At 36.6% G+C, this 26,538-nt stretch overlaps 1 protein-coding gene across 21 annotated transcripts in view; it reads right to left on the minus strand.

Moving 5' to 3' along the window:
• The window catches only part of TENM2 (teneurin transmembrane protein 2), a 1,469,731-nt gene extending 1,454,340 nt beyond the window's left edge, over positions 1-15,391 (minus strand). For 10 of the 21 annotated variants that reach the window (XM_080555516.1, XM_080555559.1, XM_080555513.1 and 7 more), the window contains exon 1: positions 15,341-15,391. The gene's annotated coding sequence lies outside the window, so the exon portion shown is untranslated. Of the gene's footprint in view, positions 1-9,254; positions 15,285-15,340 lie in introns of those variants that run through there. The other 11 variants (XM_080555546.1, XM_080555537.1, XM_080555536.1 and 8 more) reach the window with 3 other exon arrangements.
• Positions 15,392-26,538: the final 11,147 nt, after the last annotated feature.

The following is a 26,538-nucleotide window of genomic DNA, read 5'->3' on the forward strand; positions in this document are numbered from 1 at the left end:
GGCAAACATGGCTGAGCATCCACAAGGCTGTGTCAGATGCTGATTGATTCATCTGAGGCTGGAAGATAATAGAAACTCTTCAAATTGATTGTAAGAAAAAGAAATCTGAATTGGGACATTAGGCAAAGTGCAAACCACTTTTGTGAGCCTAATTTTAAAAATTACTTTAACAAGAGAAACACAGATTTTAATTCAAAATTTTCACATAAGCTTACCACAGCCCATTAAAATTTATCTGTTGTATTACATTATCTAAATTTTGTGGAGATTAGAGGCTATATGAAGCTTAGAAACCTAGAAGTTAAAAAGGCACATTCTAGACAGTCATTTATGCATTCAATCAAGAAGCTCAGTTTCTTCGGTGCCTAGTGTGTGTTTTCCAAGCAGTGGAAGGCTCTCATCTAACACCTTGGCTTCATAATCTTTTAACAGGCTATTGCTCATTTAAGCCCTCAAATTCAACATAATGCAATTAGGAAATCAGAACAAGAGCAAGGGTAGCAGCACAGCTTTTCAAGGCTAGATGATCAGGTGAATAAAATACACAGAACTCAAACCAGAGTTACTGAGGACCTCTGTAGTACACAACTGACGTGAGAGTAGAGGTGGGTGAGCTCGTAGCAGTATTACAGCCTCAGCAGCAAGTACGCTGTCTTGCTAATTTACAGTATTAGCAATATAAACACACCTTAATCTTCAAATATTGATAGCAAAGGTAGAGATCATTTTCCTGCCTCTGTCTTGTTCCCACACCCGAACCTCCAGCTCTCTCATTATACCATCAGTCATGTAAGAGGTTAGTGCTTGCAACAAGTCTCTCAAGGGTGCATTGGGAAGGAGCTATAAAGTGGACAGCTTGGCATAAAGACATCCTGCCTTTTAAGTGCAGTTGTCTAGGAGATGAAGCTCATTCTCCTGTACATATAACAGCGGGTTTGGTGCCATCACACAGTACATATACAAACAGGAAAAAATTGAAACTGGAATTAAACAGAAAATGAATCATAAATACTACCAATAAATAAAAGCTGTAGTACCAGGAAATTAATCATGCTTTTCCCAAAACCCATTAAATCGCAGGACTTTGTTTAACCTGACTGACAATGCATGCCCTGCTATGAATTGTGAACAGCTGAGACTGTGAACACAAGGTAAAGAGTACATTGCCTTTTATGACATTTTACTGCTCACAGGTCCAGTGTTTGGGAATGGCAAGCTTATAATAAAAATTTTCATTTTATAATTGAAATAAATGAATATGAAGACAGCAAAAAAAAAAAGTCTGATAGGTAAAGCTGCTGACACCATTCTCCTTACTTGACTTACATGAAGAGTAACATGGATGGATATATGTAGGGATAACATCTGCAATGCAGCAACTCAAAATATTATTATTTGCTGGAGATTCATAAATCTGTCAGATTCTGAGTCCCCATGTGATACTCTCAGTGAGTGTGTTAGAAGTTAACTGGGAATGCATAAAATGATACTAAACATTAAGGGAGTCAGTGAAATTGCTCTACCTACACAGCAGTTTAGTTACTTTGGTTCTCCTATTGATACAGCCTAAGCTCAGCCTCAAGCTGAGATTGCTCAGTGACAGCTTCCCAGTGAAGCCACCAACAGCACTAGCTCTTCCAAGTTTTGCAGTCATGGTCCTCGCAAAAATCACAGATCACTGATTCTTGCTAAGAGATCCTCACTCAGTAATGATTTATCCAGGACAGTTTCAGCCTCTTGGCCTCTAGGAATAGTTTCTGTAGGGTATCATCAGTCCACTGAGCCACCTACTTCTATTAGAAGTACTGTATAAGCTGTGGTGTCTGCAGCATGTTTTAGGAACCGGGTTGATTGTTAGGTCAGAATCCCTGCTGTAGACCAATGGTTATAATTTACACATGGCCAAATATCCTTCCTTTTTTGAGAATATATCTGTACTGATCAGTTTAGGATTTTTATTTTATTGGTGTTTTATTTGAACCTCAGATGCATGAACTCTTTCAAACTCTACATACTTGAATGCTTTGCACCACCAGTCTCCTCCTCTTTTTTTTTTTTTTTTAAACTGTATAGTGATTTCTAATTTATAGCTACCTCCTTTCTCACCTTTGCTCTAGACTCAAGGTACCACTATTCTGGTGTTGGTTGGTTGGTTTGTTTGTTTGTTTTTTTCCCTCCCAGGTAATTTGACTGCCTTAATAGAGGTGATTTTCTTTTCATTTGTTATTTCCTCTACCATTCCTTGGCTTCACTGTCACAGAAACAATGCTCGGTCATTTCCATGAAAAGAAAACATGTAGGTGGATTTGATCAAAATAATTCTGAGATTTTTTCCACTCTGTTTAGTCACTAGTTTTCACATGTTCTCAATATTTTTGTGCGTAATACATTATAGATGACATACACTAAGTCAATACATGAATTTCATACTATGTGCATTACTTGATTACATTATACTTGAACACAAACATTTAAAATTGCCTTCCAGCCTTCTAGATCTATTATAAGTAATTCTTAAGTTTCTTATATAATGTAGTGGTGTGTGAACAGCCCATGGCTTTAAATGCATGTACTTGTGACCCAGTAACTTCCAAAATAGAGTGCAGAGTCTCCCCTTTTCCTGCACTGCCAGGGGAGGGAATGTAAAAGCATAGCTCCAGGTGCTTGAATAAGCACTGCAAATACTGTGCCCCTCTGCTCCCAGCCCAGGAGCTACATTTTGGGAGCCAGAACTGAATAGCCCAGAAGACTGATTCTTATAAAACTGACCTGACTGGAGCCTTGAACCCATAACCCATACGGGAAATTATCTCTAGCTATGCTTGTCTTTAAAAATGTGCAAATACATCTCCAGCCCATGAGCTGAGAAACAATGGTACAGCCCTCAGTTTTCAGCTCAATGTGCCAATTCTACTGACACCACTACCCAATGACAGGACAAAAAGAACTGTAAGTTAAAAAAAAAAAAAAAAAAAGCCAAATGTTGAATTTGAATGGTCCTCTGAGATTCACACCCTTTATCTAGCAAATGGCTTCAACTGAACTTTTTAATTATTATAGTTGTACTTCTCCATTTTAACTCTCCTAAACCATGGTGTAGGGATGATATTCTATTCATGTTGATGTAAAAGTTGCCCCCCCATTTGCTTATTAAAAAAAAATATCTATGAATCCATGACAGTGTCCTATTCGGGATATTCTTTAAATATTCATACAACTATATAGCCACATTAGGCACGAAGTAAAAGCAACACCAGTTGTAATTGAAATAGACTACGGTAACATTAGCCATTGAATTTAATTGCTGGGAGAGCTTATTCTTTCCTTTGGGATTAGTGAGGAATCACTGCTCCTGTACATACAAAATTTCCTTGTACTGAGGGATTTTCCAGTGTACCAGAAATAAAATGCCTGTTAATAAGGGGCTTTATTTATGAAATTTGGGTGGTCTTTAATTCCTCCTCTTGATTATTCTGTATAATTAGGGAACTGAGAGGGAGCAAGGCAAAGACTCTTAATACAATCTAGTATGGCCGCAGGTAATTTCTGTAAGGCCAAAGAGTAAAAAAATATGGAAAAGTAAGTAAGTGGGCTGCAAAAGCCTGATGAAAAAGCTGTAAGGATGGCTCTCCTCTGAAATATAACAACTTACACTTATGTTGGAGAGTGACTAATCAGGACTTGGAAGGGCCTGCATGTGGAGATGAGAAACAGCAAATATCCACAAGCTGACTAATAATAACCAGTAGCTTATTTGTGCTGTGTTCTCTGCTATGATGCATTAACTGAATTAAAACACATTGAGAACGCTGATATACTGCAACTGGACCTGAGTAAGTCTTGATGATGCTGTGCCATGTAAAATGGATCTAGCAGCTAAGACCTCTGTTAGTTTAGGGAATCTCTGGGTTCTGCTTCATTCATTTCACAGAACAGACATCTCTGTAGATAGTGCTGGCAAGAAATTTCAGATGAAATCTTTATTCTGAATATATAAATATATCTACAGACACTATGGACAGAAGAGAGAATATCAAGTGCCCAAGTGATGGCCACAGGTAAAGAGAATGTATGTCATTAAAAGTAAATGCATTTATGTTGTGGACTTGGACCACAGTAAAAAAAAGAAAGAAATTCAGTACAGAAATGCCACTTTCAATATATCTAATATAAATGGAAGCTCTGCTAACTTCTTTGTTAAGCAGAAGCTACCAGTACATTTAAGAGATATTCATATTCTCCTGTCTTTCAGGTGGCTATTCCTTCAAGTTACACTTTCCTCTTTCTAAGGGGACTATCACGCATCTGAAAAACATGAACTGCATGGGGAAGTGCTAACTAGAGCTAAAAATACAAAGGATAATTGGGGGTAAACAAATTCCAAAGTTCAGTTTTTGCATGGTCAAGTAAGGAACTCAAGATCAAATCTGACAAATTTAAAGTTTAATTCCATTCCTCTCAAAAAAAAAAAAAAATCCTTCCCTCCCCTCCCTCCCCCAACTATTATTCTACCCATATAGAGACAGCAGTCTTAAATGACATGTGTATCAGAGAGATTAGGTAGTGCCTGTGAACCATTCTCCTGAAGGGTAAAATGTCACCATGAGCTATTATTTGCATAATATACATGGAAATATGAAATTAGATTTTTTCAGTATTTTTTTGAAAACTCTTGACATTTTTTGCTGTCATTCACATCTTGATTTAAATGTTTAGACATGCAGAAAAATTGGTCAGAAGCATTACCCATTATTCAATTAACACCTGTTTTTATATTCAACCATATCTACTGTCAATTAGAAACAGTGGTGTAGTAGTAAGCAGCATTGCCAATTGCACAATTTAAATTTTGCAACATATGATGCAGTTGAAGATGTTAATTTCCAGTAACATTTAGGCATAGGAGGTGTTGGAAAGGGGGATTTTTCATTTCACTTTTTCCTGTCAACATTTGTCCACATAGAAAAAGCTTGAAGGACTCACATTGCAAAGGTGAATGAATATTTGACTGAACACTCTTGAGCTATAACAGTCTAAAAAGAATTGTGGAAAAGAAAAAGAAAGCTGTTCACCATAATGTATGGAGGAAGAAGTTACAAACATTTACATTGTAAGCATGTCCCCTTAAATCTGACTACAGTAGAAGACAACATGTAAATGCGTGTAAAATTGGTAAATGAAGGCTCTGGTGCACGTACAGAAACACTGAACAGTCTCTAAACCATAGCCTGGGCAAATTATAGCAGCAGATTAGAAGTTGTTCCATTTTAAGAGGTGTATCAATGTGAGTTGGTACAGATAATAAGGGAGCTGTAGCACTCTAAGGCTTTGGCCCTTTTTTTGTGGTTCCTTCCTGGACAATTCTGATGATGAACATCACATTTTAGCTCTGGTAGTTAGACACGAAGGCAGTCTGTCTATTCATTTTCCATGATAGCCTCCATTATGCTGAATTATTCTGTTTTCCACTATTACAGCATGCTTGATGGTAGTTCCACAGAAAATGTACAGTACTGATACGTGCCGATTAAGTACATGTGATTTCCTATCTACAACAGTTATACTGCACTATTTGGAGTTATTGCCAGTGCCAAAACTTATTGAACCGTAAGATCCTGTGATCACTGTTATCCATCTGTGCAAATATCCAAAATGCAGCTAAGGTCACTGCAATCTAAAAGTGAATGACAGAGAGGAAAGGGTATACAAACCAGCAGTGATGGAAACAGGCTGCGCTATGAGCTAGTCATTAGCAATAAAACATGCATGCGCAGGGAGAATAATACCTCCTTGTGAAGCAGTTGTATTAATTAAAAAAAAAAAAAAAAAGAAAAGCACAAAGGCAAGAGGAAGTCAATATGACTAGTATGGACTACAACTTGAAGATGCAGCTGAAGTGAAGGATATCAGCAATTCTTGTAGCATCACCTCACTGAAACATGTCAAGAAATATTCTTTTCAAAGGAGTTAATTACTAACAATAAGGAACCAAAATTTTAAGGTACTGTTCTTGTGGACCCCCAAGGTCAGTGAGAAGAGCATGATATTAAGTAAAAGTCACCCAGCGAGATAAAAGTGAAAACTGGCTTTGAAAGTTCTGGCTAAAATGGGCACCACTTGGAGAGAAAGCAGCTCACCCAAAATCTCTCTCAAATTGAGAGTTGCTCTCACTTTGTTGCTGCCCTCAAGTAGCTGCCACCCATGCACTGAGGGATGGCTCAGCACCACGCAGTAAGAGATAAGATACTGCTTGTGTTCCTCCGTTTCAAAATGTCTTTTAAGATATTTTGCTACGGAGGAGAGAAAATGACTTACACGCTATTTTCCATGCAGTCTAGTCCTTAATGTTCTAAGTGTACCAGAGAGACAGGTCAAAAACACAATGCTCCCACAGGAAGTCTGCCTTTTCCCCTTCCCTTCCAAGCACAAGCAGCACCTTCTAACGTCCTCTCTGACCTAACTACATGAGTATTTGTAATGCAGGAGGCATGTAAATATTGTGCAAAAGGATAGGACTCCAGTTGCAGGAAAGATGGGAGATGAGCTTCTCTTATGCTTTCTCACAGGAAATAGTGACTCACTGCAGAGCATGGAGGCTGATGAAGTGTGTTTATGGCACAGTAGTGGTGAATGTTTGTCCACACCTACAACAGCCACAGGTAGTGACGGTTCTTATATAATTACACAAAGTTATCCTTTTTTGTGTACTAATCAAGCAAGACAAGAAGCAAGCAGCACCACCAGCAAAACAACAGAATAAATGTTGCCATTTTGCCTACAAGCAATGGTTTGGTCTGCTCAAATGCACAATACACAAATGCATTTGAACAGATCTTCATCACTTCATAACTTCTAATTTTTTGCGCAACGTTTTAAATGGTTCCCTGGGCTATGTTCTGACAAACTGAGAAAGCCCAGGCCCCACAGGAGCGTAAGATGATCTTGCGTATAGAAATATACAATGAAGAGGTTTGGGATATTTTGCTTTATAATTGAAGGAAAAATTTCAGCATGACACACAAGACCCTATCATTTTGGGTTTCTTGAGTGAATTTGTGAAAAGCTACATCAGATAACAGGCAGGAGGACTTTACTCTTATAAATATATATATATATATATATATAATTTTAAAAATAAAAACAATGAATAAACTACAAGATCCAGCAACCTGCAAGAACCATGACATAAATATTACTTAGACCTGTTCATGGTGATCCAAGTGCATACAACTAGGACTGAGGTACAAACCCCAAAACATACAAGTATAATATGCAGTGAGGTTTTCATAACAGTAAGATAGCTTGAAGTTCTTGTTCTCTCTCACGTAAAATAGAATAAAACCTGAGGTGAGAAACTTATGAGCTCAGATAGTACAGATACTCTCGCTAACACTTATTCTTCACATTTTGCTCCTGCCCCGCTATTTGCTGTAGAATAAACATCTCGCAGTTTGGTCATGTTTTGAAATCATGTCCCAATAAGAGGAATTCCAGATAAATCCAATCTAAGCGACTTACAGCCCGCCAAAATGAATACTGGTTGGTATTCAGTCCTTTAGAGAAATCAAGATACCACAAAGACAAATCTCAAGACCGATTATTTTTCCTTTTGAAATCATGCATTATTTCCCTTTTGAACCTTGGCTGGTTAAACAACTTCTCACATTCAGTGTTTTCTAAGTTTGAATCTACTAAGGCAAACGTTCAGAATCTTTCAGGGCTTACTGTGTTTATTGTTGTCTCTTATGAGATAGAATTCTAGGATTCGTCAGTAACTACTGGATTTTTCACATCCAGACCAACAGTGCTCAGGAAATGATTTATATCTCCTAGTAAAAGTCATTCAGCAACTACATTTCGTAATTGGCAGATCAAGTTGGTGACGTTCCCGTTGGACTTGTGGCTGTTATGTTCCAGGTAAATGCTTAATGCCCACACTGCTGTCAATCTTTAGTTTTCACTGAATAGATGTGACTCTCAAAAAAAATAGATGTGACTCTTTCTTTAGCTGTTTATTAAGTACTATTGCATAAATTTAATGGAATCTACAATATTCATTAGAATCAAAGGTCCTTCATCAGACATTTAAAAGAGCCTAAGTTCTTTGAGGAACATTATAATCTGCAAACTGACTTTTGAGAAGAATCAACAGGAAACAAAACAGGAAAGGACATTTTGAAAGTCCACGAGGCCAGCTGTGCCTAATAGCACCTGATATTATCTGGTCTATTTTTTCAAAGCTGTAGCAATAGAGACTGTACAAGCTGTACAGAAAAACTGCTCTGGTGTCGCTAAGGGTCCACATATCTCTTGCTGCATTTTCAGTTCAGTATTTCTTTCCCTATTTTACCATAGTCACAGAGAACAGATTATTGATTTTCCTTTCATATCAACCCCTTATGCATCTTATGTATCCACTAAGCGTAGACCAAAATAAAAAAAAAAAAAATCAGTTTTTGTAGTCTTATTTTCTGTCAAGCTTCCTAATATTCTGTTACTAACAATCAGATTACAAAGACTGACTTTACTAAAGAAAAAAAAAGAAAAAAAAAAAAGAAAAAAAGAAAAAAAACATGAACTTCTTTCCCTGAAATTTAACATCAAACCATCTTCATCTGCTACATGATTGGTACCATATCCTTTACTACAGACCCATTCCTTAGCCCGTTTCTCTGCATCATTTTTTTTATGAGGCTGGTTCACCCTGCTTGCATATAGAACACAGTATTTCAAAAGAGTAATTCAGAATAATTTGGGGCAGTTTTTTCCAAGCATCTCAAGACCACTATGCACCTAATCACCTCCTAAAGTATCTGCCATCACACATAAATGTAATAAACTCTAAATTCTTTTGTCTATGTGTTATGGAAGTGTTCAGTTATGCCATATATCTCTTTAGAAAAGTATCTGATATATTTTTCTAATCCGATAGTAAACCACAGAAAATTATAGAGAATTATTTCATCAATAACTTTGTCGATCATGATGATCTTTTTTTTTTTTTTTTTTCCTGAAGTCAAGGAAGATTTCCAAGTATAATTGGAACTTTTAGGAATTAAATTGCATATGATGAATGCAGTGAATGTAGGACACACAGGAAAAACATTTCAATAATATTAACTTCAGGAATATATCATAGCAATATTTCTCTGATACAGCAAAAGGGTTAACTATTATAAAAAAAATAATAACGGGAAGCTTCATAGATAGCAGAGCTTTCCTCATCAGAGATTAAAATTATTTTTTCCTCTTACCCAGATCACTTCTTCTCTTATGTCTCTCTTCATGTTTTCTCATGGAGTACATGATTTAGTAGAAATTCAGAAAAAACGTTTGTGGAGTTCTTCTATTCATCATTTCGCTCTGCTACTGCTCTCAGTAAGAGCACAGTCACATCCTAATCCTTCAGCATGTGCTTTCCTCCCTCTACACAGCAGTTGGTACCATTCATTACCCCTTTAACCTCCTAACTCACAAGTTTCAGGTGGGGTTAGTTTTCTTCATTTTTTTTGTCAGTGTGTTTTTGGTTCGATTTGGTTTAAGAATTCATCACCAAAATCTTTTATTTATATAAATATATATAATGTACAACATAATTGTATGTACACATATTTGTGCATTATATATATTAAAAATATTCAGGAAACAAATGGGACTATATTCTTAGACAAGAAGAGGAAGTTATTTGATTTGAACTATTTCTTGTCTTATTAGCATGTTTCAGAAATACTGAAAACTTACTACAAAATATTTCAGTTCCTACTGCCTTGTAATACCAAGCGATCTGGCCTCTTCATTCTCTGTTATCTTTACTTACTCAATATGCCTTATGGCTAGACTCTTAAAATTAGGGATTGATACTGGATTTTTCACAGCCTTTCTTATTACTTTCTTACTTACACTCCTCATTAATAAATGGATAACTTGAGATTAAAAGCAGCATTCTGTTGAGCTCACAAGTAAAATTTCCAGAATGCTATTGGCAGTCCACTGATGGATACAGTAGGAACTTTTGTCAAAAGAAGCATTCCTTACTCGTTTTCCTTCTTGAAGTAGTAAGGACTGACAGTGGAGAGAATTCACTTCACTTACAAAATTGATTAGTTTGGAAACAATCACTTGTGTAATTAAGATAGGTCAGGCCAAGTTTCTTTATAAATAATTCATCAGGAAACTACTCTATAAAAAGGTAGAGAAATGTCACTCCAGGTGCACTCTTTTAAAACTATTTCTGTATAAATCAATTAAGGTGTTTAATTTTGACACCCGGTGTCAGTATTTACAAAACTTGGATAGACAAGTCCATCCCTGCAGCATGCATTTGCAAATAACTTTACTCATTAATGTTTAATTAAGACAGAGGAAAACTGTCCTTGATATTTTGCTGCAATTAGTGCTCTCTATACCCCACTGACTTTCCATGATGAATTACTTTTCAAATGCAAAGTGAAGTGATTAAATAAAACTGAAGATTCTCTAGCCATTGCACATTGCCCACCCTACAGTTTTAAGCAGAGACAAAATGTATTGTTCAGCTGTAGCTGATAACTATTTGGTAAGACATTATAACAACCACCAAAATAATAATATTTTTTTAAAGTACTCTTACATTATTCCTAAATGTAAATTCTTAAAAAGTCATTTCAAGGTGCAGAAAATCTTTTTGATGTGGAAAAAAATAAATGCCCAAATTCACATCAATACTCTGAAGGGCTTGGCTAATTATTTTTCTTTATTTTTGATCAATATAATATAAATTCTCTAAATCCAATTTTGAAATTCTGCATTTGCATAAGGGACAAAGGACAGTTCTAAACAAAAGGACGAAGTTTACATTCACTGATATAACAGCCATAAAAATGCCTCAATTTTTTGAGAAACTCCATTTTGGAATGTACTTTTCTAATCCATTAGAAATTTTGTTTTCAGAAGTATTTTTTGTACTGAACTAAGATAAAATGCAAATAAAATAATCCAGCAAAGAGATCTATAATATTTTGCTCTGGATGCACTGCAACACAGTCTTTTGAAAATGAAGGCTCTTTCCAAGCACCCCAGCTGCCAGCTTACAGAGTGGCCTGTGACCCTGCAGCCCAGGCAGCTGCTCACAAACATGGACAGGGTTGTCACCCTGCCGTTAGCACCACTGTGGTCACTTCTACTGTTTTCATGCAGGGAGCAGTGCTGAACCTGATAGACTTCATCTGACTTCAGCCTGCAGCTGCTACAGCCCCCAGCACCACCAACACCATAGCAGGAGCTCCTTCCAAGCCTCAAAGCCTCTGATGTCTGTGTCTCACCTGGCTAACGAAGAGCTGAGAGCCCAGGAGAATTAGCTATTCAACTCCACAGCTTCCAGATTAATGGGGTACTGAAGAGCTCGACAGAAGAGTTGGCTAATAATCAGACAGGGTTGTAGCTAAAACCTTTTCCCTTTCCACAGAATCTTCATAGAAATTAAACCAACTTCACACAACACTTCAATTTTGATGAAAAAAATATTTCTCACTGGATTTTTTTTTTAACTGACTCTGATGAACAATATTTTATGTCCTGATATTTTGACTTTTCCAGTTCCAGTCCTAGGTGGAGCTTGGAAATATGGAAAAAAAATCACACACAAAACTGGGAAGAGAAGCAACTGGAGGGACCTCTACCTAAGGCCCATCAAAAGGAAAAGAATGACAGAAGTATGGGAATACAGAGAAAGCGTACAGGGAATTGATGGACAGTGTGTGCTTCAACCACACATCACAGCTTTTCCTGCAAGCACCTGAAACAAAGGCTGAGCTCAGAAGAAGGTTTCCATGTAAGAGGATGGATTGCTCCATACCAAGGGCACTGATGTGTGCCAGGGTCGGTTCTTACTGAGCTAACCTCACTGGCTTCAGTACAGAATGCATCTACTGTGTTGAATATAGCGTGATACATGCACACAAAACAAAATTTAAATATCATGTTGGAAACAGGTAAGCCACATCAGGAAACTGCTTAGTCTTGGGTATTTCACTATTTATTATCTTATGGCCAGTCTATGTTGGTTATAACGTACAGAGACAGGGGTGATTTTGTGTTCTGACAGTTTAAAAAGGTGCCACATTCAGAAATCATAGAGGATAAGGATTACCCTCCATCATGGTTACTCACTGGTCACTTTATTTATTACAACTACGAAACAAGCTCTCTCTGATCCATACCAGAAACGAACAATCAAAATGAACCCAAAACAAAACAAACAAACAAAAAAACCCACAAAGACCAACAGAAGACATGGTTGCTGAATCTTGACCTCTCCATAGCAGGCTGCCATTGTCGTACAGAAATTGAACAGTCTGTATTGTCTATAGCAGTGTTGAAATACAAATTCTAACTCCTGCAATAAGATAAGAAGGCTGCACTATTTAGGGTTGGGAAATATAGATTTAAAGAAGCCTGATTTAAGCAGCTGAATAAATGCTTTCATCTGGGATTTATTTGGGTGGTTGGAGCTTGCTTTGGGCAGGGAAGGTCCAAAGCAGACCTTTGATCTGTTTGGACAATATTGCTATCCTGTCATAGGTTTAATTTGATGTAGGGACCATCTAAAGATTAGGGCCCTTTTGCCATGCTATTCTGACAGAAATAAGCCAAATTCCTATACAGACCACCCTGTCCACCCCCGTTTGTGTCTTCTGAGAATCACACAGGGTAGGTATCCATAGCTGAAGCAGTTACAGTAGGACAGATTAAAAAAAATAGGAATTAAAATATGAATGACAAAGTTAAAAAAAAAAGCAAACAATTGTTGGAGAAGTACTAGAAACTCTAGTAGATAGGTGCTTGAACGGTGTTCTTATCTAGCAAAGTAAGATTTGACAAGAAACATCTGATCCTATTGCATTTATGTGGAATGCTGTGCTAAATCAACCACTGTTCTAAAACCAAAGCGTAGCACTAAAACAAAATATGACTGAAGGTTGTTGGGTTTTTTTGTTTTGTTTTGTTTTGTTTTTATGCTGAAAGGAACCTACAGGACATTGCAGGACTCAGGACACACTTTGTACATTATACACCAATATGTATTTATGCTTTCCTAGGCATAATTTTTATTTTCTGAGTGCACATTACAGCATATAGAAATTGGTATTCATCACTTATTTGCAGATGAAGGGGATGTCATGTGAATAAAAACCCTTGTGTATATCTTTGTTCCCAAAGCAACAATATGATTTAATACCCTAGTGAGTCACTAAACCTCTTCCTTACTCACTGAGAACTAAAAATTTCATCTAATGTCACAAGGTTCTCCATATTGCCTTTCCCCACACCTTAGAGTTTTCTCAAGAGTAAAAACTCTTCTGTTCACGTGTTTCAACAATCTATCGTAATCTACACATCTTGGTATGAACCTATAAAGCAAGGCAATTACAAGGAATTTTTCACTTTTTTTTTGTATATCTTCATAAATGTCATCCTACAGTTACAGTGGTAACATTCAAATCTGCTGTGCCAAGTGCAAGGAGAGTATAAATTGTTATATGCTCTATCTACAGTACATTAATATTACTTTTCTACTATTTCTGTTATCAGTAAAGGGGATCCATATCTCCCTCTGCCCGAGGTGGGAGATATGGATCCCATGCCAGCTCTGCACCCTAACCACCGCTGCATTTTTGGCCGACTGATCTTCAGGCCCCTTTAATGTCTCCATCATTGACCAGTCTTAAAATGAGAAAGCCACAAACTGTACTGGTGCGTGACTTTTAAATTCTGTATATAAATGAGAAATATCCACACTTGTGCCTACCTCCAGCATTGCTTTGGATACATACCTGCTTATTATCAATGAAAATATGTTAATAGTTTTTGTTTGTTTTTAGAGAGATGAAAATTAAAAAACCAGTAGTTCTTCCATATTTCAAATACTGAATCTTACAGAAATAACCTACCAAAATTTCACTGCCCTTAAGAAATATGTTCCTTCAAGTAGTCTGTTTAGCTTTGCTCTCCCCCCGCTCATCTCCTTCTGCTGCAGATCTTTTCATGGTGAAAGGCCCCTGTTCTCCTAGAAAAGCAGTGCTCATTCGTATTAATTGCTGTTAATGATTCTCACCCTAATGTACTCCAGCGCACAAAGGACACATAGCGGCTTGATCCTCACCCTCTCCAAATCTTAAGCTAACTCCTTTGATCATTCAGGGGAGAAAAATAAAATCATGTCTGTGCTGACAAGTTGTTGGCTATAGTTTTAGCCCCAACATAACTTGAAAAAGCTGAGGTATAATAAATCCCTGGGGAAGTGTGCATGTGGGGAAATCTGACAGACCCTTAACTGCAGCAGCACTACTGGATGCCACTTATAATAACAATTCAGAGACCTTGAGCTATCAAACAGGTTTACTGATGGAGAACTCTTATCAAAGTTCCTGCTGTTAGTTCTGACAGATTCACCACACATGGCTGCACATGGTTACACTTGCATTCACTCGAGTATACCAGAAATGTCTCTTCCTAAGCCTCTAGGGCTTCGCAATGGTAATGTTTTAATTGCAAAGATGCTGAAGAGTGACTAATACCTGATGGTGAAAGTTTTCTCATGGTATGGAGCCTTTTTTCTGATCTGAAAAGCAAGCTGAAATCCTACTGTATATTTAAACAGTCTCTCCAACAACCCTGTACAGTGTAAAGGGCTAGACATCAAAAAAAAAAAAAAAACTTTTCCCCTTTTCCCCTTTTGTGTAGGTCCCTGCACTCCTAAGATTTGATTCTGCTTGTGTGTACAGTCTGATGGATGGGTGGTGAACTAATAATGAATCGCACCTACCAGCACTTCAGAGGAGAGCTTGCCATTTTATGAAGCAGGTGCAACTGCAGTTACGCTGACTAATTTGCTGGGACAACCTGAGTCCAAGTACTTTCTCCAAAACCATACTTAGTAAGCAAAAGAGCAGCCATTTCAGTGCTACATCACCATAAAATGCTGTCATTCTTAATTGATAGGATGTTGCATTCACTTTGAGCATCTGTGAAGAACTATTATGCACAGTGCTGCAACTTAGCTAGTGTGTAACTGCAGTGTGCACTGAAGTAGCATGTCAGAGGAGACTGAATGTACGACATTTAGGACACTTAACATCTGATGTGGTGGGTGGGTGGTGGAAACTGACTGCTTTAGAGGACATTTTGAAGTATCCCAAAGCAGATTTCTGCTTTGAACTGCCTGTTGGAAAAATGTCTGTCCACTAACTGTATCGTGATTGGGTTTGGGTTTTCTTTGTTTGTTTTTATAATGATTTATGAAATTAATGATTAAGAGGAAAAAAGAAAAAAATGTATGTTCAGTACTGAGAAGGTGACTTACAGACTTTTAGAAAGACAAACCTTCAGAGCTAGCCACACCGCTATTAAGTGGTCTCTCATGGGACATCTCTCCCTAAAACAATGAGATATGATGAGATATGAAGCAAGAATACATGTATATACATGACTTGGAAAGCATAGACATAACTGTAGTAAGACAAATTAAAAATAAAAAAAAAAGTAAAGCTAAGAATATGCCTACTTGGAATCAGGAACTAAATAACGTTTTTCTGAAGCCTCCTGCAAATCATTCGATGACCAAAATACTGTCTAGCATAGCATCAGTTCCTTTGGGGTTTTGACTAGAAATCCACTCTGACAAATTCTGACAAGTATTTTAGTAGTTTTCCAACTCCTCCTTATGTATCAGAACACACATATATACAGCTTCTTTCTGACTCAATGAAACTTTAAGATTTTATGTAAACTGAATATGTACAGAACAAGAGAAGATAATCTGACTTGGGACATTGTGAACCTACATTCACATCTTGTTTTCAGCTCATACACTCTGACACAACCCAGATGATTAAACCAAAATTTCTATACTAACCACTGGGTTAGCTGCTTTCGTCATAATTGTCTGGATAAAACTAAGTGATTAGGTCGCAAATCAGGTTACAATTTTCAAAATAAAATATTAGCTTTGAAATTCAGAAATACATGTTTTATTTATTTTCTATAAATAAGCATAATTTCTTTCTTATATTTATAAACAAATAACTGGATACTTCAGTATGTATCTTGTTTAAAATCAACTACTGATCTCTTTAATTGCAATGAAGACCTTCCAGTAGATGGGAGTTTCAAACAATTTATCCTTAAAAGTGCTATATCGCAAACCATTTTTAAGACCTAAATCAGTTGAAGAATACAATTGGAGCTACGGTGTTTTGTTTCTTTGTTTGTTTTGTGAATCACATTTTCATCAATCAGCAAACAGTGTATCTAAGTGCCCTGTCCAAGTTATATGCAGCCTTTGATGGGACTGCAAACAAAGTTCTGATCTCTTTAGTTCCATATTCTGAAATGAATGACCTGTCTTTCTTATTTTTGTATTAGCACATGTGGAAAATTCATCCCATTTCTTAGATATTTCCTTTTCCTATATCTAAGTAATTTTTCTCTCTTATTTTTGCTATTGAGAGGAAAAAAAAACACTGTAGAGAAAGTAAAATCTATTCATCATGATTCTGACGTCTGACAATTTTGACAGGATGATTTTTTCAAACACTGTGAATGAAGCACTTGTTTTGGCTGGTATTTATTTTTTAGGTTTTCTATTAATAGACCGTCTTCTACTTAATTTGTCTTTCAAGATTCTGCATATTTGTGGCTTCTGAATGTCTTTCTCTGTCAGAAACATTTTGACTGACACATAGCCACTGTCTGACAAACAACAGAATTCTGTCTCAAGGTGTCACGCTTTTCTTCTTACTGAAAATCCACACGAGGATTTGATCAGTGGTTCTTATTTTTAAGACAGATTTTTGGACTCATTATTAAAAACTGTATGCATATTTTATGGAGATTATCTCATTGTTCCATTTTGTAACTCTAAGCAGAAACAGACTGAACTGCTTCAGAAATAAAGTGAACATGAAGGAAATCCTTTCAGATCTATTCAATACATTCAAATCCATTACATGGAACAGCTCTCACTTGAAAAAAGAATTTAAAATTAAAAAAGACTACTCAGGGAAATATATTGAAACAAAAGGCATCATGACTTCACCCTCTGCAACTGCTTCTTATCAAGTTCTCAGTCTAAATTTCTCTTAGTACAAGATAAATTTTATTATCTGTGATGGCATATATTGAATACCTTTAGACTACAGTTTCTGATTATGACTATTATAAAGACTATCTTCCTGAATATACTAGTAAATCATTAAAAATAATAATCATAAAAACACAACCCTTTCTTTGGAGGATTCCTGGGTTTTCCCTCATAAACTGAAATCCCCAAACAAATGGTTTTAGGGTATTTTAATGTAACTGCTATGTAGTACCATATTGGCCTTCTTTTGCCTGGGCTCTCTTATCATTAGCCTGCGCTCCTCCTCTCTTCTAGTAAGATCTATTGTTTGGCTCGTTCCTGTCTTTTTAGTTGTGCAGCATCTTTCCACAGTTCCCAGAATCTGCTCAAGGCTAATACCCTCGGATAACCACAGTAGGAGAATAGTTCCAGTGGGCACCCTTAAAAGTTTCCTTTTACTTCTCTGTAAGTCAGAACCAGTTACTGGTGTTGCTCATTAAATGTGCAAGGAATATCTCCTCATTACAGCTACAGCTTATCTAACACTGAATAGGTAAAAGGAAACTTTGCAAGAACTCCCATTGGTTTTAATTGAAATAGTAAAATTACATTTGTCACTAGACACATACATAAATTTTCTTATTGATTGAAACCAACCTTTGAATTGGTTGCTAGTCCTTCACTTGAGGACAACAGTATTTGCATAAATATTTTAGCACAAAACCATTGATTGCATAAGGTTTTGACCACAAGTTTTCCTTGAAGATATTACACCTCTTAGCTGGCTTCCAGTTGAACCCCTGTATGGCTTGTTGTGATCACTCCATTAAACATCTCATCATTGCATAGAAATGAAATAGTGAATATCTTCATCCTTTCATCCTTCAAGCTGATTTATTGAATAAACATATACATGTTCATTTGACATTATGAGTAGTCACAATTATCACTGCTCCACAGCTCGCAATAATTGTCATCAATGAGTAACAGTTGAGTTCTGTTGCTTTTCTGTCCTGAGGGATTCTCAGAAACATTATGTTCAGCCATGTGCATTGTTTAATTTTCTAGGTACTATTTAAAAGGGGATACAAAATGGCAAGCGCATCTCTTAAATGCTGATACTATTTTTTGTCATGTGTTCACACATCCACCCAATTTTAATCCTCCTGGCAAGTCTACAAAGAATCTTTGCAATGCAGAATAGAGCTAATTGTCTTAGTTACCTATATGCTCTTTGTAAAGTAGAAAACACCACAAACCAGGAAGCTAGCTCCCCTCTTACCCATGGGACAAGCCCAGGCTAATCACCCTGCACAATAGGGACCATGCATAGTTTCATGTGTAGTGAGATTACTAATGCTGAAAGAGAGAAGCAGAACCTTCAGCCTAGCTTTTGTGGGTTCTGATTCAATTTTGGGGTAGCATTTAAAGGAAACCATAGACCTACAGTTGCAGCAGAGATATCCCACTTCCCCCCATCATCCTTTGAATCCCCCAGCCTTCTGAATGAGATGCTAATCAACTCAATTTCCAAGCAGATGCAATGTTTTTGATGCGGAGTGCTTCAATGGGAGAAAACACTACCTCCTTAGCCAAGATGTTGGTGGATTTGGGCTGTTTGTTTCTTTATTTTATTCAAAATCAGAAGGCAGTGGCCACTGTCTTTGAAGAGGGAATGTCTCTCTCATCCCGCATTTCCTGGGAGATGTCACAGCTGTGACAAGGAGGGGTTTATAATGCCACAGTTCGGTGCCTTCATAATTTATTCTCTCTGATTTTATGCTCTTTTAGTCTCCTGCTCAACCATCCACTAACAAGCAGTGATATTAGCCAATAAATCAAAGACGTCTGCTTGTCACCACCAGATGCTTGGTCACATTGCAGCCGATTATGAGATGTACAAAAGGACAATTTCATGTAGAGAGCTCAGTGGAGGTGTTCCACCGATATTCTGTTTGATAGGAAACCAGCGTGAGGTGAATGTAGTATAACTCAGTAACTTTTATGCCTCATGGCAATGGAGAACTAAACTGAAATAAAACTTGGAAGTAAATTAGAACCTCACCTTTATGACTACCCTTTTATGATACTGCATCTATTCCTCCAGTACACTGACACAAGTTAGCATAAAAATAAATCTTTTAATTTGTCCATCTTGCACTGTGCTGGGTACAGAAAAAGCAGCTACTTTAATTGTCAAGAAGGGCAGGAGACGTGCTCAATATCAATTGTTACAAAGTGCATCAATTTTTCATGTGGCACTCTTGCAAAAAATAATCCATTAGCCTTATCAGTCAAATGTAACATACCCAGTGCAAAGATACTCTTTGATCTTTCGTTTTCTCTCTAATTTATTGTAACAAACACCATTAATAATGAGAGGCAGGGACTATTCTGCAGAATGGCAAAGGAGAGCTAAACTCTTTTGAAGCAATGCTATTGTAGCTTTCTTCTCAAACTTAAATGCTATAATCTAATAATATGAGTATACATTAGTATACAGTAATAATATTAGTATACCATTAGTATACACCATAATATTGTAACAAAAGATTAGGGATTATTCTGATGTGCTATAAATAAAATGCATAGGAAAAACAGACTTTTGGATCAGGTTTGCCAACTCAAAACTGCGTATCTTGGGATACATGGACAAAGAGTCCGAAAATGAAACACAGCATTTGCTGATTGCTCTCTGCAGAGGATCCCTCTTTCCAAAACCTATCTAAGAGGCTGAATAGCTTTATAATCCTGAGTCACATGCTGAAAGGAGATTCAGCCAAGCTTTCTGAATGTCATCATGCTTCTTTTCACTAGGTTCATTCTTTTATAGTCTTTAAGCTTTATGAAGTTACCTGTCTTTTCTACAGCATCTTTGACACACACAATGTGGATGTTACCAGGGTGTCACCACACTAAGGCTTTTTACTCACTCATCGTTGTATTTTAAAATATCAATAGCTTTAAACAGGGACAAAATTGAGCACTGTTCAGGTGGGTTCAGCTTTACAGACCTCTCTTATTACATATTCTGGTTTAATTTCTGCCTCTGCGTATCTCAGATTTGAATGTCTGAGAGTTTCTTTTACTGGACATGTGTTTGGCCTCAGGCCATCCCAGTTCTTAGCGATACAGTTGTGAGGACAATGACACCTGGAAAAGGATTTGTGTTGTGATGTCAACACAACAAACCCAGCCAGCAGCTTGCCTTCAGCTAATTGGGACATTAACTACTGTACTTGGTTATTCAATAGCTAGAAAATGTGAGCATATGAAAGATGTGGTATTACAACATATATGCTATATGCTAATGAACCATGTTTCAAACACAACTCCAGCCAGAAGCATTTCATAGTGAAATGACAGCTTTATCAGTTTTATGGCTTGAATTCTCACTATAGTGGCACTAGAAAAAAAAAATAAAAATTTTGTTCGATTCCCTGGTAGCAAATGATTGACATATAGCTTTTGTTTTAAGAAGCACTTACCAATGGCAGTTCTCTTCCTATCTTATTGTTTGCAGTAGATTTACAGGTCAAGACAAATGACCTACAGAAAAAGAAGAGTAGAATTATGCACAAGGTACAACATCAGGAAAAGCAATAGAGTGCTTGACTGTTTAACAGAAAGTAAAGCAGATGGATAGTACAGAAAACTGCCAGGGACCAGCTTTACCTAGCATGTTTGATAAGTCATCTCATGCAGTCCCCCAGTATTAGATCTGTGCTATTCTGCACTGCTTTACATGGATGAATTATTCTAAAAGTTGCAACTTAAAACGAGCCTCAAACCTTAATTAGCTTTTCCAGTTGAACTGAGGAAAGGTAGAGAAGCACCAAAGAATTATGCCCCATGTCCTTTTAGGGCCATGGTGTTTGTGAAGAGCATAGAGCACATAAAACAAGAGTGTCCTGTTAAGGCCCTGGTACGTTCATTATGAAACACAGCTTCTCTGATGCATCCCCTTTCCAAGCCAAAAAGACATCCTTCTGCTGTTGAATGATGGAGTTAATAAATGACCTTCCAATTTCCAAATATACTCCAAGGAATAGATATCTAGAGATATTTACATTTAAAATTACAGTTAACAGCTCTTTGCTGGTTAGTCATACACTTTTTTCTGAGATGCATTATGCTCTCCTTTCAACAGCATTAGACAAGCACCTAGCTTTCATTGATTTCCTCAGTTCAAAACATGACTGCATTCACTCCTCTTTTTCTTGATAACAGTTTCAGGAGAATTTATACGAAAATATTTAGAATATGAAGGTCAATTCTTAAAATAATTATATAATTCAGAACAATTAATTAGTTTTGTTGTAACTGATCCAATTTGATGCCTTAACACAGTCACAAAGCAAAAAGCTTTGGAAGTGGTCTCAAAACAAGAGTGTACATTGATGGTAAAATGAAAAGTGTAGTATAAAAGAAATCACTGATAATCCACATCAAGCACAATATATATGATAAGAAATTGTCTTTCAAAGGTGAAAGGTTAGAAACCTACCGAATGGACTTAAGCATGTCACCTATTTATGAAAAAAGAAATTTCTCAAATATCTTGTTCCTAAATCCTGAGGTATACACTACAAATGTACCATCAGGGGGGATTATGAACCTTATCAACTTTGAATGGTATTAAAATAAAAATCAGCGTCAATTCAACCAGTCATAAACCACAGAAATGTTGCTGATACAGAGCAGCACCTTGACATGCTGAGCAATGAAGCCTTATGTGTGGCTGTCCTGGACTAAAACCTAGTCCTAGTTATACTAACAAGAAACTCAGCCCACTGCATTCGGTGAAGTAGCCTAGGAGGAAAATTGCAGATATTGTTGGAAGTGAATGTTTTTATTTATGGCTTAATTGCATGTTTACAATAAATTTAAGTTTTCATGAGTGCTTTTTCTTTTTCCAGGAGAGTACTTTGTGAAACTCCTCTTACTTTTCCTCAAATCAATCTCTCTCTTTTTTTTTTTTTCTGAAGATACATTTCTCAGAATTAAAAACTGATTTATAAATCCACCAGGAAAAAATATTTAAAAGGTTGGTTTTGTATAACTGACAGCTCTGTTTGTAATTAGAGCACTGTCTTTCCAAAATTATTAATTTTCACTAATTTTCAGATTTTTTTTTCCAAAGTACTAGTAATCTCCTTTGAGAAAAGGAAACAATATATTTTTTTTCAAATTCTTGTTTGCTGATATCAAGGGCTTTCTCAGAAAGATAAAAGCCCTTTTGAAAAGTCTAGTTCTCCACACAAATAGTACAAATATGTTTGCTTATTAAGGCCATGAATAGCTGCAATGAACTCCATGGGATATAGCAGCTCTATTTAATCATATGTACAAGTCATTAAGTATCAGGGGCCAAGATCAAATGAGAATTGTGATAAAGGTCTCTTTTTTTTTCTTCATGACCTGAGATTTCCATTACTATCATGGGTTAAAGAAAATCTTTTTTTTTTCTTTTTTTTTTTTTCCTAAGAGCTGAGTATGCTTCAAAGCATCTCAATTTTAGCTTATTCAGAAAACACTTCTTAAAATTCTGATGTCACTTGTAAGCAAAGTGCTTGGAATTAAATATGATCCCTTATGGTAATAATGGAATTCAGTGTGGGTTATTTGAATAGGTCCAGATACCCTGAACATAGTCTTTAAGTAGGCAACCTGTTGTGCAGATTTCAATTGATCTATTCATGTTTGAACTTAAGCACATGGCCAAAGTGAATGCAGTAGTAAGATCTGCAAAGGCTAAAGAATTAGCTTAAAATGAGACTTAGAAAGAATGGATTCATCATGAACACGTCCTCCTACTGCATGGTGGGTATACTGCCAATAATTGGAGACAAAAGATTAGATTCTCTGACTTTAAAATGCTGGCCAGATAAGGCTATTGTAAAATGAATTGGAGGAGTGAGGTGGTTTAATGGCTTTTTAATGATCCTAATGTTTTCAGTTTTAATGAATCATTTTACATCAGCTTTAATCATTTTATGAGTCTGAAAAATGGCTGAAAAATGGCTGGCATTAGTTTGGTTTTCTGTTCAATCTTCCCACAAGCCATTATGGAAGAGTGGCTAATGGGAGTCAACTTTCATAAGTGGAAGCATAGACAATAGAATAACTTAAATTTATTAGAGAAACTGGTACATTAACTAGCAATACAGGCGACGATATATTTTTTCAAAGATCCAAGAAAACATATTTTACTGCATTGCAGGTAAAAAATAACTTAAAAGAATTAAATATTCTGCACCCTTTAATACTGTTTAATTAAATTAAATCTTGCTTTTTATTATTATATACATTTAACATAAGTATCTTTATGTATTCAAAAAGACAAGTTGCTTAATCTTTTGAAATTCACACGTAATATAATTTCATGTCATACAAGAAAATTCCGAAATAGATCATCTACACTAGCTCAGCAGGTTCTCTCTCTTCTGCAGTAGCTTTAGCAGGTCTGCTCAAGTGCTTTTTGCCCTCCAAGGAAGTGCTTGGAGCAGACAGTGGAGCGCAATCACTGATGTGCGGACACGCGTGGACAAAAAGCAGGGAGGAGAAGCCAAGATCCTAGCGTGCCCAAGCTGCTTGTTTTAGTGATGCGCTCCCAGGTGGTCTGCAGGATTTAGTGGTGGCAGCTGAAGGCACAGACGCCCGCCCTTGGTTACCCTACAGCAGCCGAGCACACACAGTTCTGCTGGCTGTTGTGCACAAGTAGCTATCTCTGGCAGCTTAGCCCAAGACAGAGATGTCCTCATTCCTTGTAGTAAGAGTACACAGGGCTTATGGCTCTCCTACAGCTCAGCTGAATGGATTAATACAAGATTACTCTGAGCTCAACTATCTCCCTGTATCCTCATTCTCCAGTTTTGACCAACAAATAAATCCTGGTTCTACTAAACTCTTTTTTTTTTTCTCCTATATTTGGCCCTACAGATTTCAACAAGAAGTTTAGATGGAATATGCATTATTGTGGAAAAAAATATTTTGAAATTCTTAACCATATTAACTTTACCAATATTTCCTGAAACCTGAAGTAAAATGAAATTAAAATCACATACAGGATGCTTAAATTCTGCTCTCAGGTAAAACAAAAACCAATTATAGTGGAGTCAAACTATTAAAAAACCACAACTGTTGCTCACAAAAGTTCGATTCTGTGTCTCTCAGGTATTGAATACTCACCTAAAACAAAAATTTATTTCAGTAATGGCAGCAGCATCACATCAAGCTATTTGCTAATTTCCATTTGTACTATTATAGATATAAATTACTCAGTATTATCATTGGTTGAGTGGGACCTCAACTAATGGTAAAGATGGTATGTATTTAATATCCTGGTAGTTCCTGTGTTCCTGTTCTGTACATCATCACAGGGATATTTCTCTAGTAAGCAAAACCAGAAAGCCCTTTTTAAAATGAGTTTGCACTGTATTTAGAAAAAAAAAAATGTTCTAAAGCCAGTGTAACCAAGGGACGGGAAACTGATTATGGCCTATACAAGCTAACCTAGCTTTGTCAGAGCAGCTGTCCTATAAAACGACCGCCATAGGAAGCTGAGATATAGTGGCTTGTTGTTTGCACTTCCTCTGAGGAGAGCTTGACCTTCAGAGGTGACTAAAAGGCTTATTTACCAGCATTTCTCATGAAAATGCCTGTCGGAAGTATTCATGTTAGAAATTTCTTTTCCTAGAGGTTCATCATTTGGAATGCTGAACTGATTAAAAAAAGAGAATGGCAGAGGCCCACAAGTAAAAGGTGAATGGAAACAGCATACAATAAATGTGAATGAATAATACATACGAATTTAGGTGATGCATTTGAAGCAACATATAAAAGCAATATGATGCTTTTTATAAACAATAGATGGTTTTATATGAATCTTTGTCTGAGATACTGTAAAATTACCCCCAGGTAAACAAAAGGTGTTATGATACCCATAACAAAACTGTGAATGTGGTTTAGCTGTGCCTAGACAAGAATGACATATTGTAATTTCATCCAGTACGAGAAGACAGAATGAATACCCAAGGTAGTTCAGTAGAGAGAGGGATAAAAAAAATCAGATATTGCAAGAATTTTTCTTAATTCAAACATGCTATTAGTGATAGTTTTGTTGTTCTCCCTACTTTAAAAGGACAGCTGATAGCCTATATTTTGCTAGTATTACAAGAAAAATATTGTATTGTAGCTTGCCTCAGAATACATTTCCAGCTTTGTACCAAAGACTACTGGCTTCTCAGCTCAGCAAGCCACTTTCACCACATCGTCTCCCAGTTAGTCTCAGAGATGAGGTATATGAGTTTTCTGACCTAGTGCTGTGCTCTTTTCCCTGCTCACCCATGTACCATGCATATTCATGGCCTCCATGTGAGAATATACCAATCACTGCCTTACGTCAATCATTTCATGTACTCCAGCGAGAAAAGTTTGGTGTCATTAAATGCTCTGGTTGTCAGAGGTCCTCTAGCAATGAAACAGCTGCAGTTTCTCTCCACTTTACATTATTCTATGCAAGAGATAAACATTCTTTTCTCAGCATAGTAAGGATTTTTCTAATGTTCAGAAACAGAGACTCTTTTTACTTCCCATTTGGTTTAGAATGAATCAATCACCACAGGTAAAATCTCTTTGGCTTCTATAGATCAAAGAGAGCACCACAAAATAAAAATAATAAAAATAAAAGTAAAAAAAATAAAATAAAAAAGTTGGTTCCGAAAGGAGGAATCATATCCTAAAATTATTTCTCTTGGCCATCTGCTCTCTCTATTTTTCCCCATTATTCCCCAGAGAATGATGCTACTGATCCCCTTCCTCGCCTCATTTTTTTTTTTTCTTTCAGATAGAAATAAATAGTGGAGAGGATATACCAGAAAAGCTTCTCCAATGCACTTTCTATATTTACACATCATGCAGAGTTAGAAGGGAACTTCTAGAATGCCAAAATGGGTTTGAGGACAAATATTATTAGTCTTACTTCATTTCTTTCTGTTGATTTCTGGGTTTACAACTTCTAAAACTCAGTTTTTCAAACTCTTCCATCCTGAAGACAAATCTCATGTGTTTTCTTGGTAAACAAAAGAACTGTGGTTACCTAGCCTCAAGTATTGCAAGATCTTTAATAAAATAATGAACAGACAGATAGTAACTTTGGGCGGGGGGAGTGTTGTTAGCAGGAGGAGTTTCTGAATTCTGAAATGCTTTTCTACAAGGAATCACTGACAGATCCATTCCTTATTGCCATGGACATTGCCATGGAGTTTCATTCAAAATACATCTTCCATTACAGTATTTTTACAAAGCAGGAAAACATAATTTTGGTTTCTTCTACCTTTGTGTATTCACTTGTCAAAGCACAATTAACAGCAGCCCCCCCACCCCCCCAAAAAAGTTGACTAATATAGAAAACATGAAACAAAAATTCAAAGTAATAT

The sequence above is a fragment of the Anser brachyrhynchus genome, assembly GCF_964034855.1.
Source record: "Anser brachyrhynchus genome assembly, chromosome: 14".
NCBI lineage: Eukaryota > Metazoa > Chordata > Aves > Anseriformes > Anatidae > Anser > Anser brachyrhynchus.